This window comes from Desmodus rotundus, chromosome 12 (genome assembly GCF_022682495.2).
Source record: "Desmodus rotundus isolate HL8 chromosome 12, HLdesRot8A.1, whole genome shotgun sequence".
Classification (NCBI taxonomy): Eukaryota; Metazoa; Chordata; class Mammalia; order Chiroptera; family Phyllostomidae; genus Desmodus; species Desmodus rotundus.
Window position 1 is genome coordinate 12592673 of NC_071398.1, and position 14670 is coordinate 12607342.

Consider the following 14670-nt stretch of genomic DNA (forward strand, 5'->3'; position numbering starts at 1 on the left):
GTCTAGGTCCTAAACACAAGAGTATTATGTGTTTGTGTATTTGCCCGTCCGTGTTTATTATGGGTCGTACTAAACTGTATTTACCTGCATTTAACCCAGTGATTATATTCCACCAGTCTCATCATTAACTCGCTGACTATAAAAGACTGGGTATATTACTTTGGCTGTGCATACTATCTTTTTCAGTTTCATTTATTGTAAACATTCTTCTCCTCTGGCTAATCATTTTTCTCTGATCTTAGAGTCTTTCCTTTAATGAAAGGCATTTAGTTTAATTTAATGAACATATCTATTCACATTTTTGTTGTTTGTACGAGTGTGTGTGAGCATGTGAGTATGTAAGAACTTTCTTCTGTACCATTTGGTCATATAAATAATCTCGTATGTATGTCTAATGATTTTTTAAGGAGTTGATTTTTAAATGTCGGTGTTGAATTCACTATGAAATGGTTTGGGGTGATGGATGGGCTAAGAACCTGGTTTTCTTTTTTTATTCCATTTAGATAGTCACTCTTTCACTGTGTTGTTTACTAAGTATCTATCTTTCTGCACAGACCTGAAATACCAACTTGTTGGGTATTGATTTCTCATACATCTGTGGTCCTTCCCTAGACTTCACTACTATGGACTTCTGTATTCTATCTTTGTGCTATTTTTTTATCTTTGCGCAAAAACTGTCCTATGGCTTCATGATAAATTTTGGCACAACATTGGGCCAGAACCCACAACACACAACACCCATTATTCTGAACAGTTTACATCGTGCGATTAGCCCTTGGCTATTCTGTGGACACTTTAGTTACAACCTGTCATCTTCGGGAAAAACCCTGTCCAGGTTTTAATTTCAATCACGTCCAATTATTAAGATTAATTTGGGGGGGGTTCATTACAAAAGGGAATTATACTGTTAATGGACTTGCTGTTTATCTGCTTAGTTGTTTAATTGTTTTAAATCTTGTTATGTAAATTTCTCAATAAAATCTTGCTCAAGTTTATATGCACCAATATTTTTTAGTTGTATGTTACCAAAGAAAAAATTATGTTCTAATTGGTTAGCTGTCAGTATACAATAGCACAATTGATTTTCTACTTTTATTTTTAAAATTTTTTATTTATTGCTTTGAGGCAGGGGGGAGAGAGAGAAAGAGAGAAACATCTCTTTCTGGGGATCAAACCTGCAACCTTGGCATAGAGGGACAATATTCCAACCAACTGAGCTAGCAGGCCAGGGTCGCAACTGGTTTTTTTAAATTGATATTATATACAACAATTATGATTTACTTTAATTTGTACTAATTTTTATGCAGATTCTCTTGCCTTCTATTTAAAAATGATAGAATCTGCAAAAATGAATGTTTTCTCTCATTTCTTGTTCCTTTTCATTACTTTATATTGTGTCACGGCTTTTCGTTGGTCTCCCGTACAAAGGTCAATAAAAAATGTTGTTCTCACTTGTGAATACATTTCTAAAGTTCTACCAATCATATGAACTTTGTTGTAGGTTTTTTACCTTTTCATATGTGAAAGAAATACACATCTCTTCCCAGTTCGCTAAGATTCGATGGGCATGATGTTGGATTTTATAGAAAGCTTCTTTTTTTGTTTCTCTCAACATGATCTACGGCATCTACATCTTTGCTTTCTCCTCCTCTTCTTCTTCTTCAGCTTCTCAGAAATTCCCTAACTTAATCCTCATTGATTTGATGTCCTTATATTTTAACTTTATCTTTGTGCCTACAGTGTCATTACTACGCTTTTGGATGTACACCAAATTGTACCCACCCCCTTCTACTCAGAGAGAAGTTCTACTTCAATCATGGACGTTTCCTTCATTTCTGAAGATGATAAATATCAACTCTTCAAGTCTCACATCTTTCAGTTTCCTCTCTTCTCTTCCAGAACAATAGAATTCTTCAGGAACTCCTGAGCCTCTCCTCCGTGTGCCCCTAAATTCAGCCCTGCATCCTGGGCTCCTCCTCCCTCCCTTGCAGTCCATTCATTCTGTCCTGGCTGTGAGATGTATCCACGTTAGGTCTGTCTTTTGTTGCAGTTACTCCCTCCAGCATTTGTAGGCTTTCACAAGGGTCTGTTTCTTACCCCCCGACTTCTCGTGCGTTTGTAATCCTAGTTCTGTTTTATTTAACCACCATTTACCTCTTCCTTTATTTCTCTGAAGATCTTGAATTCCATTGATTTTAAATTATTTTATATTGTTCTATCACTTTGAATTGTTTGAGGGATCTGTCTGCTGACTTCATATTTGTGATTTTTTTTAATCCTCACCCAAGGACATGCTTATTGATTTTGGAAGAGAGAGAGGGAGAGATATTGATGTGAAGGAGAAACATGGATCAGTGGCCTCCCCTCTGTGCCCTGACCAGGGACTGAATCAAACCCACAACCTTTGGACATGGGGGATGACATGCCACCCAACTGAGCCACCTGGCCAGGGGTTAATATTTGTTACATTTTACATTGGTATGCTTAGATTTTTTCTTCTTTCTACAGGCTTATTTTAACTGTAACTCAATTTCTTGTCTCTCTCTTTCTATCTTTCATTATCTCCTAGGGGTTTGTCTAGGCCTTCCCTGCCCCAAAATCCCAGCATCCCTACCCCTCTTTGACAACGGGATGTGATATTCTGTCGCTCTGCCTGTTGTGCGTTGACCTGCTCCTGCTTGGGAGGCCTCCTCCATCCTCTCGTTCTTTTCTGTATCACATAAGCCAAAGCAGCAGCAAACCTCGGGCTTCGTCAGCATCTGTTCAGGCTCAGAGATGTGCCGATCGGCCTCTGGTCTCAAGCAGAAGTCTGGCTCCAACCGGGCCACGTGCGGGTCACTTTATTCCCCGTCCCTTGTCAGCCGCGGAACAACCCCTTCCAGGAGGGCCCTGAGGACCACAGCTCTAGCCCTGCTTCCTGTCCTGCCTTTCTGTCCTCGTCTGTTCTGTGTGACGTGCGTTTTGTTGCTTCAGACTCCCCGTAATACTTTTCGTATGTATTTCCATACACTCACGATGACGTGTTTGGTGCAGGGTGGAGTTGGGGAAGGCCAAAGTTTGAATTTGTGACCTTTTTTGACTAAATATATAAATATTCTTTGAATATACCACCACGTCATTGATTCCATTATTTTTTTTTCTATTTGTATTTTATTATTGTTTCATTTAAAATTTGCAGGAGCATTCTCTGTTTTATAAATAGTGAAACTTCCTTTGTCATATTTTTATATCTGATTTTATATAAAGACATATAACTCGCATTTTAAAAATGGTGTTAATGTTGTCGGATTTAACTTTGACCTATGTGGTTTCTTGGTTTCATGATGATATGCATAGAAAAACATTGTTTGCAGAAAAAGAAAAATAACAAAATCGTCTAAGCCTGTTTCCCATTTGTTTGTTTAAATATCTGATGCCTCCTAAATTTATTTTGATGAAGTGATGTAGGGTTTCACTCTCCCCACAAAGACTTATAGTTATTTTGACATTATATATAAATAATCCACGTTTTCTGCCTCATGTTTAAACTGCCATTTTCTCAGATACTAATTTTCCAAGTAACTGGTTGTATTTCAGGCTTTATTACCTTCTATTGATTGACTTAGTGGTGTCATTAACATGCAGCTTTAATTGATACATTGTAATACATTGAAATAGTCAGAAGAGCTATTATCCTTTTGTTTATTCTCTTAATCCTTTTTTTTCTAATTCCACAGACTTGATCTTTTAGATTAAAATTTTAAATTTACATTAATATTTTCAATATTTTTTCTCCAAATATTTTAGAAACTTAATGAGAACCTCATTACATATACATGTCAATTTATGAACATATCTTGAGTATTCTTATAAATAATGTTTATGTATTCAAACGGTCCTTTACATCTCTCATTCTACAAAGGCCCTGCGTAATTCTTTATAGGTTAAGCACTAATTATTTAATGATCTTTATCATTGTGAGGATTTCACTTTGTATTCTATATTTTTTACAAGTCATTTTTTGTGATGAAGAAGCCGTTGATATTTTTGACTCGTTTTATAGTCAAGGAAATCATAACACCTTGTTTTTTTAATATTTTTTTTATTATTTAGACTTGTTTACTTGCTATGTATGGTTTTCCCATAATTATAAATATATATATAAAATTTCAAAATGACTATAAATAAACCTGTCCGCTATTTTTCAGAACATACTACTCTTATTCTCTTTCCTAATTGTATCATCTAGTACATTAAAAATAATGCTAAATCAAGGCGGTTAGGATACACAGTCATCACTCTATTTCAACTGTAATAGAAATGTTTCCCATAGATAAGGATGAAGCAGGCTGTTGACCTTTGAAATGTATTAAATGCCTGTGCAGACGCCTGTATCGTAAATGTTCAAAGACCACATCATTCTTACAATTTTCAATTGACCCTCCATTGGTAATGGTGTGTGACTCTCTTACTAAGTTACCAGATTCAGTATGCTAGCGGTTTATTTTTTGTTTGGTGTTGACAAGTGATGGTTGCCTGTGGTTTTTCTTCTTTTGCATTATTTTTGTCAGGGGTTGGTGTTTCAGGGAATACACCTTTTTAAATATTACTTGCGCTTCCCCATTTAGGCCTCGGCCTTAGTTTTGAAAATGGCTTTACGCAGCCTGGAAAAACATGTGCTCGAGACCCACTGACTTGGTTTTACAGTTATTCATGCAGTGATGCCCAATAAATGTAGTCTATGAGGGAGAGAGAAGGCCACACAGGAAAACTTTGTTTACTCAATTATTCATTCACCAAATACATATTAAGGCTCTTCCCTGCTCCAGCCCCAGCCCCAGGTCCTGCTCCAGCCCCAGCCCCAGGTCCTGCTCCAGCCCCAGCCCCAGGTCCTGCTCCAGCCCCTGCTCTGGGCCCTGGGGCCGGAGTAAAGTGGGCTCTTCAGACAGGCTAAGTCTCGGCTTTGGGAAAGCTCATATTGCAGTCTGGGACCCAGGTAGTAGACAGGTGAACTCAGGTCACTATTCTGAAGTGATTCAATGTGTGTGGGAGCTGTTAAGGTAGAAAATGTGCCTGGTAAAGTGCGTGAAGCTAAAAAGTGGAGGATGTATCCATCCATGTTTCGGAGAGACCTCCAGAGATGATATTTGAGCTCGTAGGTACAAGACACAAAACTAAATTACTCAAATGGTGTTTTTATGAATATAAAAAGGACAAGGAGAGCACTTAAGAGTATCTCTTCTTACAGTTTTTTGACATGCACAATAAATTTTTAGTTCCTTTGGTGATAAATACAGGAAAAAGAAGAAAAGCACTACTTTCACACATGGGACACAAAGACACGCATATTTCTGGCGTTCATGCCAGGGTCTGTGCCTGCAGAGCGGAATCATCCGGAATGATTCCCTTGGTGAAGTTTACACGTATTTCAAGACTGCAGCTATGGCTCCATATATTAGGGACTCGTCACTGGGTATTACTCCCACAGACAGTTTACCAGGCACAAGAAAGTTTGTCTCACTATTCTGTATTCACGCTGGGTTGGGGATCTGCTTGATGACAAACCCAATTCACCAACCTTGGCTCTGAATGAGTAATTTTAAACGTTCACAAAAGTAAGTGGTGTTGTGCCTGAACAATAGCAGTTTACATAATTGTTCAGGCACCATTGTGTGTGAGAGGGCGCTCTATGCTTTCCCCACTGCAAGTAACAAGAGAATGTTTTCAAAAGCTTTTAGAGATACCCCGGTGAAGTCCCTTCCCTAAAAATATAATAATAAAAAGAAGAGGGAGAATAGTTTTTAGTCTCTTCTAGAGAAGAGCTTGTGTTTTTTCATTCATTTCTTAACCCCTAGTGCCTAGAAATACCTGCCATAATGTTTGATTCTCCGTGTCTGTGCAATGAATGAAATATTTTTAACTTAAGGTTTAATGACAACAGAACAATTTGTTGAGAAGTTGCTACACCCTGCAGAGTACACTGTGTTTAGTTTTACTGCACAGTAAGCAAATGAATAAATGTTTATTCCAATTACAAGAAACCAAGATGGCTCTACCTAGAGGGAGTTATCCCTGTTAACTACCTGTATTTTGTAACTAGAATAATACCAATACCTTCCTTTGCTGGGGGATACATTGTAAGTGAGTCAGCCAGTATTTTTAAATCTTTGTCGGGCTCTGTTCCAGGGGTTGTGGTTACAGCGGAGAATGCAGAGGACTACTTGCCCCCCAGTAAGTAGCTCATGCTGTGTTTTCTTTCTTGTTTATTCTCGATGGCCACTTCTTCCATTTATGATTTTTTTCCTGGACCTCATTCAGCTTTTCTGCCTGATGTTATTACTTCCTCCTTCAAAAATAGATGGGATGCTTTCAGGAGTCTGAGTCGAAGCAAACTAAGCACATAAAGAATTGCAAAGATCCCATCTCTTCTGTCAACTACTGCTCGGGGTTCGGATATTGAGAGTAGTTTCGAAAGAAAATACGGCACTTAAACAACTGTTTTCCGACACTCCAGCCTTTATATTCTTCTGTGCTGCTGAAGGTTCGGTGGACACAGGGAATGCTATTAAATGGATAATTTACACAAATCCTCAGAGTGAAATGAGCTTTGCCTATGCCATCTGTCCAAAAGTTCTGATGGGAGAGATTCTGATAACCTTCCTGCCTGATTAGGGTGAAGGGAAGGAGGCAAGAAAGCTGAGAATTATCTTCTGAATGAAGGTCGTATGGAAGCCAGGACTCCATTAGTTCACGACTTTCATTCATTGGTCATGTCCTGGGTCCTGTGATATTTCTAATTCCTTCTTGCCTACTACACGTGGGTTTCAGAAATACTGAATGCTCTGAGAACAAATTTCTGAGTGATGAGGATATTAGTAGAACAGTTTGCCTGCTCAAAAACTAGCTTCCCCAAAATATCTTACTTATCTTGAGCATCATAGCATTACCCATCATCCAAACATTTATCTATTTATTCATGTATTCTTTCTTTAAACAAGTATTTGAGAGCCTATCACGCCCTGGGCATCGTGTCGACAGTTTAAAGATCCCTGCGGGAGCCCTGGCAGGTGTGGCTCAGGTGGCGCTTTGGCCTGTACACTGAAAGCCTGCAGGTTCTGTTCCAGTCAGGGCACACACCTGGGTTGCAGGTTCAGGCTCAGTAAGGGCACATACAAGAAGACAACTGATTTATGTTTCTCACCCTCTCCCTCTCTCTCCCTCCCTTTCCCTGTCTCTAAGGTCAATAAGCATATCCTCAGGTGAAGATTAAAAGGTAAATGCACAGAAAACAAAGATCCCTATGGGATTGATTATTCATTAATTTGTTTTAAGGGTTATTGAAAGGAATGATCCAAATTTGTATGTATACCTTTATGTACCTCCTAACCAACTTGCGTCGCTCCACTCTACCACATTTAGTCCCGTGTTTTAATCTCCTACAATCCATTTATTTCTCTTCTTTGCTATGAACTCGGAATGTTTTAAGTTTTGTTTGTGCATCTATCCTGGGCATTTGCATACGTAGGCACTTCCTTTCAAATGATCATTCTCCATGGCATAAAACTACAATTCAAGACATTCACACGGAGTGTTTGCGAAAAACATCTGTTTTGAGTCTCTCGAAACTGTGTTCAACATTGCAACCATCCGTGGCTTCCTCAGTTTTATTTGCTAGAAGTAATTTGGTATAGTGAACAGAACATTGGCTGAGTGGAAGGTGTGTGATAATTTGATTTTCGGTTGTCTAGGAGTCATCCATTAGTTGGCCAGCATCCTCAGGGAAGAGAAAGTACCTTGTTAAAAGGTCTGTACCCCAAGGGCATATACAGTGCTCATCAACATTTGTTGCATTGAAACATGTTGAACAAGAAGAAGATCTCACGGGATGCATCTCACTCATTAGCTGTGAGATCAGAGAGGTGTCCTCCAAGACCAGATGTATGTTAACTCATCACCCTCCTGCCCATACTTGTTCCTAGTCTCCCACACCCAGACCTTAAGTGAAGGTGATTCTGAGAGTAATTGTAAGTGGTCATTCATTTGCTTCTTAAGCTAATGCATTACGTGTAATTATGTGTAAGAATTTTAATGAACACGATTCATTTGATTCATGCTGGAGTTTTCAGTTATTTTATTCCTTCCAATTTTATTTGAGTTTCCTTGCCCATGCTCTTTCCTCAGTGTTTTTGAGAAATCATGAAAACAAGAAAAAGCAAAACTTAATTTGAGGAGCTTGGAGGTAAAATTGTCTCATACCCAAAGTCCTAAACCTGGTGCAGGTATAAGTCATTTCAGGATTGGAGAACACAGGCTTGCTTTGATTTCCTGATTTTTTTCCACTTTGATTCCCTTCGGTGGGATTAGGGAAGTGATCTTATGTGGTAAGCCTTACTCAGGGAAAAGCCCTCTGTTTATGAAAGCCACCTTTCCAAGACCAAATTATGCCTACCCATTGCCTCACATGCTCAAAAAATAAATAATAATAAAGGCCTGATTGCAGAAGCCCAAAAATCTAACTTTCTTGTACTCAGATGCAAATTGGGATTTTTCAAAAAGTGGAAATATATGTATATATAGCACAAAAGTTTTTTTCATACTAACCGAAGAACATTTTCCATATAAAGAAAGCTCAGCCTCCACATATTAACAAACTCAACCATTTGGGTTCAATTCAGTCAAGTTAATTTTCCTTTTGAAGGCACATCTATTGTGAGAGATGCAAATTAAACGTTTATATTGTTCTGACTTTGTACCTGGGGAATACACTGTTTAGATGAAAGAATCTTCAGTTTGATTTTTAAATTTTCGGGACTGTTCTGAAGCATCAGATGGGTTGGGTTTATGTGTACACTGTTCAATATGCAGGCAGGAAACAGCATGAAATGATTGCTTAATACTCTAATGTCTGTAAATTACAGTCTTTATAAAGCTGCTTCATTGAACTGGTAGGCTTTTTTCATCATTTTATTAGACAAATTGGCTTACATTGAAAACATATAGTATATTAAGTGCACAGAGCTAAAATACTCAACTAGAGTTTATACAATGATTATGAATATCCCAATATCTAATTTAAATGGTTACCATTACAAATAAATCACTGAACTACCCAAACAACTCTTGTTTATTATTCAAATTGTTATTTTTCTGTGTGCTTGCCACATTATTTATTCATTTAATAACCGGAACTCCTAAGCCCATGCATGTGTTTATGAACAGTCGTAAATGTTGTTTTTGTTACACACAGAGCCAAAAATGTATTTCAAGGTTACTACCTCTCGACAGCTACTAGATCTTAATTACTAGCTGTGTGAAACAATGACTTAGATATGCAGGGTTTTTTCTGAATTATCCTGCATGCATTCAGTGGTTCAGACTTTCAGCCATGTGTTCATAGAAAGATGCAAATTAGTTTTATGAGCATTCAGAGAAAGGAAACTGATCTTATTTAGCAGAAGGTCTGTGTGGTGAAGGAAGCCTGGGTGAGACGGGAGTGGCCGTGAACATCTGTGTTCATCACATACAGATGATTCCATCAACTATACGTTTATTTTTATTCATCAGACATGGACTGATTATCTGCTGATGGCCAAGCACCGCTGTGGTCACATATATAATCACATTTGAATCCCGAAGTAATCCTGTGAGAAGGATGCGATTATTTCCAACCAGGGACACAGGTTGTGGTCAAAAGGAGCGTCTGCTCTGAGGTCAAGTAATACATAATTTCATCCCAGTTCCAACACTTTACTCCATCGAACTTTGGAAGCAGCAGTCACCCTCACCGAGTCGCAGAATCTTACGTGTAAAGGAGCGAGAATGTTACTGTTCAGGGTGCTGCGAGGTTAATTTTAAATGAAATGGTCTAACCAATAGAGAGCACTTGGAAAATTGTGTCGAACCTAGGAGATTCTCAATAAATGCTAGCTTCCTCTCCTCCTCCTTCTCAAGAGCAAAGATGTTACTGGCCTCCAAATCACACAACCCTTGGTCCCAAGTTCAGTGCTTTGTTCACTGAAATCAAATGCCTGACTGATTTAAGACCATTTGTCGTCCTTTCAACCTATTGCACCGATCTTGTATGCTTTCTGTTCTTCCCTGAGATGATCTCAATACCAGTGTATTGGTAGCTTTCAGCCCACTTTTTGGGAACTAAGGGAAGTCTCTACCTACCTACCTGTGCATGCTCTCAGGAAATAGTGTTGAAATAAAACAATCCCACTCACTAATCATGTACCATGTTTTGCACTACAGATGCCAAATCAGTGAGTTTCATAATGTCCTAGTGTTCACATTCTCATTGGGAAAAAAGTTTGCAATCAAATAATACAGAGAAACAGTAATATAAAGTTGCACAGAGTAAGTTTCACAAGTGATAAATGCAGTAAACTATGACTACTAATATATTAGGGACTTGATCTGCCCTGGGGATCAGGCAAGACTTCTTCTGGAAGAGAATTTTGAAGTGGCTTCTGAAAAACGAGTAAAAAATGAGTAGACAAACAGCTTGTGTAGCAGAGGAGAAATGAGGCAGAGGTAAAGCAGGCTTGAAGACCTGGAGGCAAGGTGAAGTATCGTTTGTTGAAGTATAGTTTGTCGATGTAGTTTACAAGTTAAAAGAGCAGGAGTGGATGGGTGCGGGACGCAGCTGGACACAGGAGCGGGACCAGATCTCAGAGTCCCTCCACCTCGATGAGGAGTTGTGTCTTTGTCCTCAAAGCATTCAAGGCAGCAGGTTAAGCATTTTAACCAAGGGGGTGATTTAACCACATTTTGTTAGGTTTTTTGTTGTTGTTGTTGTTGTTGTTTACATTTGTTCTGGCTCCTGTAAGGAGAAGGGTTCGAGTGGGTGAATGCAGGAAAGCCAGATTAGAGGTTGGTAAGGAGGGGGCCAGGCATTGGACTGGGTGCGGAAAGAGTTTGCTCAAGGGGAGAAGGGAACAGATCTCAGGATGCCTTAAGGAGAGAAAGAAGTAGTACATTTTGGTTACCTTCTTTATCGAATTAACTTCCAATTACATCTTGTGTTGGAAATCATGACAAATTGCTCACTTATACAATTACACCCACGGGAAGGTTCATCACAATTATATATATTAGTAAAAATGTGCAAATAACTTAAATATTGAAAAATGCAGGCATAGACACATAATAATAAAGCATGGTAACATTGAAATATTATCAGAACAATATAATGACATGGAAAATGTGCAAATTATATTCTTATTAAACAATTTATAAGAAAGATACTTGAAATATGGTCCATCCTCCATTTTTAGCCATGCCCCCCACCCACACATCCACACACACTTAGGAAAAAGAAAACCAGAAGCACATGCCACCGTACGATGGTGGTTCCCTGGGCGGGGTGGGGGTGGGGGCGGTTTCCAATAGAGATGACTTTTACGTGGTGATTTTTTTTCCTTTCTCTATCTTCAACATTTCTAGACATTAAGACTTTGAGTTTTTAATACCTTTATAAAGTAAGTAAATGCATAATATATTTAGAATGCTTTAGAAGCCTGCACAGCTAGGAACAGTTATAGAGGACATTTGGAATCTCCTCATTTAAGTGATGCTGGTCAAGCAGCCGTCTTTAAATACTATAGGCTAATATCTTATCTGCTTTAGACAGTTAGGAGTTGATAAGATTGTTCTTTCTAAGGTTCAAGTCCTTGATGATGGGAATCAGTTGGTTATTGCAGGGTGCCCATGAACAGATTTCGTTTTCACAGAGTCCAAAAAGCAAATCAGAAATGAAAGGTGAACATCAACATGTCTCTTGCTTCGTTAATTATCGATACTCCCCAAAATGATAGCAATATGTACAACTCATTTGGAAAACATTTAAAAACACTTAATGTACCTTAATAAGAATATACAGTAGTTTCCTATATAACTAGATGTGTAATTATTGAACAATTTTCAGGCAGCATTGGCTTACATTTTGGATCACCTACGTTTTCATGGTTGAAAATACAAGCCCATCAGTGCCTAAAATCATGCCATTCATCTTCATTATTGTCAGCATTGTTCCATTATTTTGATGCATGAAGGTGCCATGCCCCTGGCTAGTGTGGAAACCTCCATGCATGAATATCAGATCCAGAATTTCAATCCTCAGTGCATAATAGAACTCTTACCCTTGAACTGATTTAATATCTGTTTTACAGAACTGAAAAGAAAGGCATGAGAAGCCATTTACCAGTTCTGAACACCCGTCTGTACACAATATTTAAATAAATAACAGAATATTAATTCATTGTGTGTGCTGGGCAGTATTTCGTACTTTTCAAAGTACTTCTTTGCTCATTTATTTAACATAATGTTTGGAACCTGTATGCAATCACGATGGCCATGTTAGAGGCTCGGGAGGTGAAGTGGGATTATGCTTTTACAAGCTTTTCTCAATTGATGTCCCTGATAGAGATGTCGGTTACCCTTATTTCAAATGAAGAAACAGAGAGCTGGAGAAATTTTCTGACCTGCCAAGGACACACACAGACATAAGGGATTCTGATTCTTCATGTGCTACGTCTGTTTTGCTTCACATCGTAACTACATATCGACTTAATGTAATACAGTCCATTAGCATTGGATAACCTTGCTCATCAGAGAGAATAGTAAAAACATAAGCTGGGGCATTAAGATTCAGGAGGAATAGAATAGTATTCTGTTATAAAACTGACTACCTAATGGTCGCAGTAAAACAGCCTCTATTTTTTAGAACAATGAAGAATAATCATAGTGATAATTGGGCAAAATAGGGAAGTTTCAAAGAGACAGATTCTGTGGGTGCTGTAATAATAGCCCTGCCTCATAGACAACGTTAGGATATGTGATGTTGGGAGAAGTTTGGTTTCTCAAGGTAAGAAGGTGAAAGCCACTCTGTTGCTAAATTTGTTACATAGTAATGGAGAAATTAATTCTTATTCTTGTGTCCTTCCAGTCCATTATAGATAGTATACTGATCATCACCCACCCTATGTAATACAGCTCTGGCTACTTCGCAGGGGATGGACAGATGTCTGATGAATTCAAGCAAGAGTAAGCGCAAGGAAGGGACAATGGGTGGAGGAAAGACAAATAATGAATCAAATAACATTTTGTCAGCTTGGGAAATGAAGGGAGACTAGTAGGTCTTAAAGTAACCCCTGCCAATTCATTTCTCTTTGTCCTCTGAGCACACTTCTTCCGCTTCTCACATTTATCATGATGTCTGTCCCGGCTGCTAGAAGCAGAAGTGAACATTTCTTGCTGACCAATGATCCCTCAAAGGAAAGAGCACACCTACAACAGCATTCGAATCTGGAAGACCTGGCACTAACTTTAAATGATGATAAAAGGGGCGAACCACTATTGACAGTTAGCTATGGGAACATGAAGTGATTAAAAAAAACAAAAAAGAAATTTCTTTGTTGAATCTGAAAATCTACCATTTGCCTGAAAATGTATGTCATGTGAAAAAAATAAAAGGACAACGTTCATATCTGGGACTGGTACTAGAAAAGTTAAAGGATCTTTTATTGGGAAATGATGAGGTCAGAATTTGTCCCGGCCCAGCCTTGTGCACTCTAGATATTATTTTTTTTTGGAAAAAATAATCATTTCTGAAATAGTTTTGAATGGAACTGTTTTATAGATCCATGAATAAATTTTATTTTTTAATTTTTTTATTTTTATTCAGATATTTTTTATTCAATTACTTCTTCCTTAAGAGTCCGAGATTCCTACTTATCATCTGCATATGCTTGTAGTTTATAAAAGCACGTGCTCTGTGAAGATGTCTCAAACAGTCATGTGCTTTAACACCTCTCTCTCTGTCTCTCTCATGAATTGTCGAAACGATCCGTGTAAAATATTAGATCAGGACTTCTAAACAGCAAGTGCCTCAATACCTACAATTCATTAAAGAGATATTTAATCTGTGAATAGTACATGTTTAGCTGCTAAAAATTCAACTACATATATTCTCTACAATGGAGGATTTATTGTTTAAGACCATGGTAGTGCTTGATCACTGAAGATCTTTCTCGATAGAAACTCCTGTGCTTCTATGTCATTTGAAGAGTAAGGAGAAATGTTAAGCCTCTCTCTTAAAAGTTGGCAGGTATTTGTTTCCAGGTAAGAAAATCGGTGTCCAATCAACTTGACGTTCCGTAAACCACTGAGAACTGATACCTGACTGATTAAATCCTCTAGTCACTCTGCAGCATAGAATGAGAAACCTCAAATTATTTCAAAATGAATGTAATACCATTTACAGTTTGCTGCTAGTATCCCATCATAGTCTTATGTCCAATACTTCTCTCCTGGGTGTCTGATTCTTTGGAGAGTAATACCCTTCCCTGACTATTCCATACCTATTATTTACTTCCTTCCCATTTAGAAAGTTCTAAAGAACCAGTACTGAGCAGAAACATTTCCAATCCTACGATACCGTCTCGTACTTCCCCAACAAAGGGATACTCTCTGATCCCCCACAATAAATTGTACCCACTAAAATTCAAAAGTCCTTTTATTAAAAATGTGTAGAAAATGCATTTTATCTTATAAGTCAGTAAGATCTTTAATGATTACAAGGATTTTTACATATTTCCATGGCACTTAAAACATGCTGAATGCAGTTATAAATTCTCTCTCGTAAACATATAGACACAAACACATAGATATATGTACATGTACATCTAT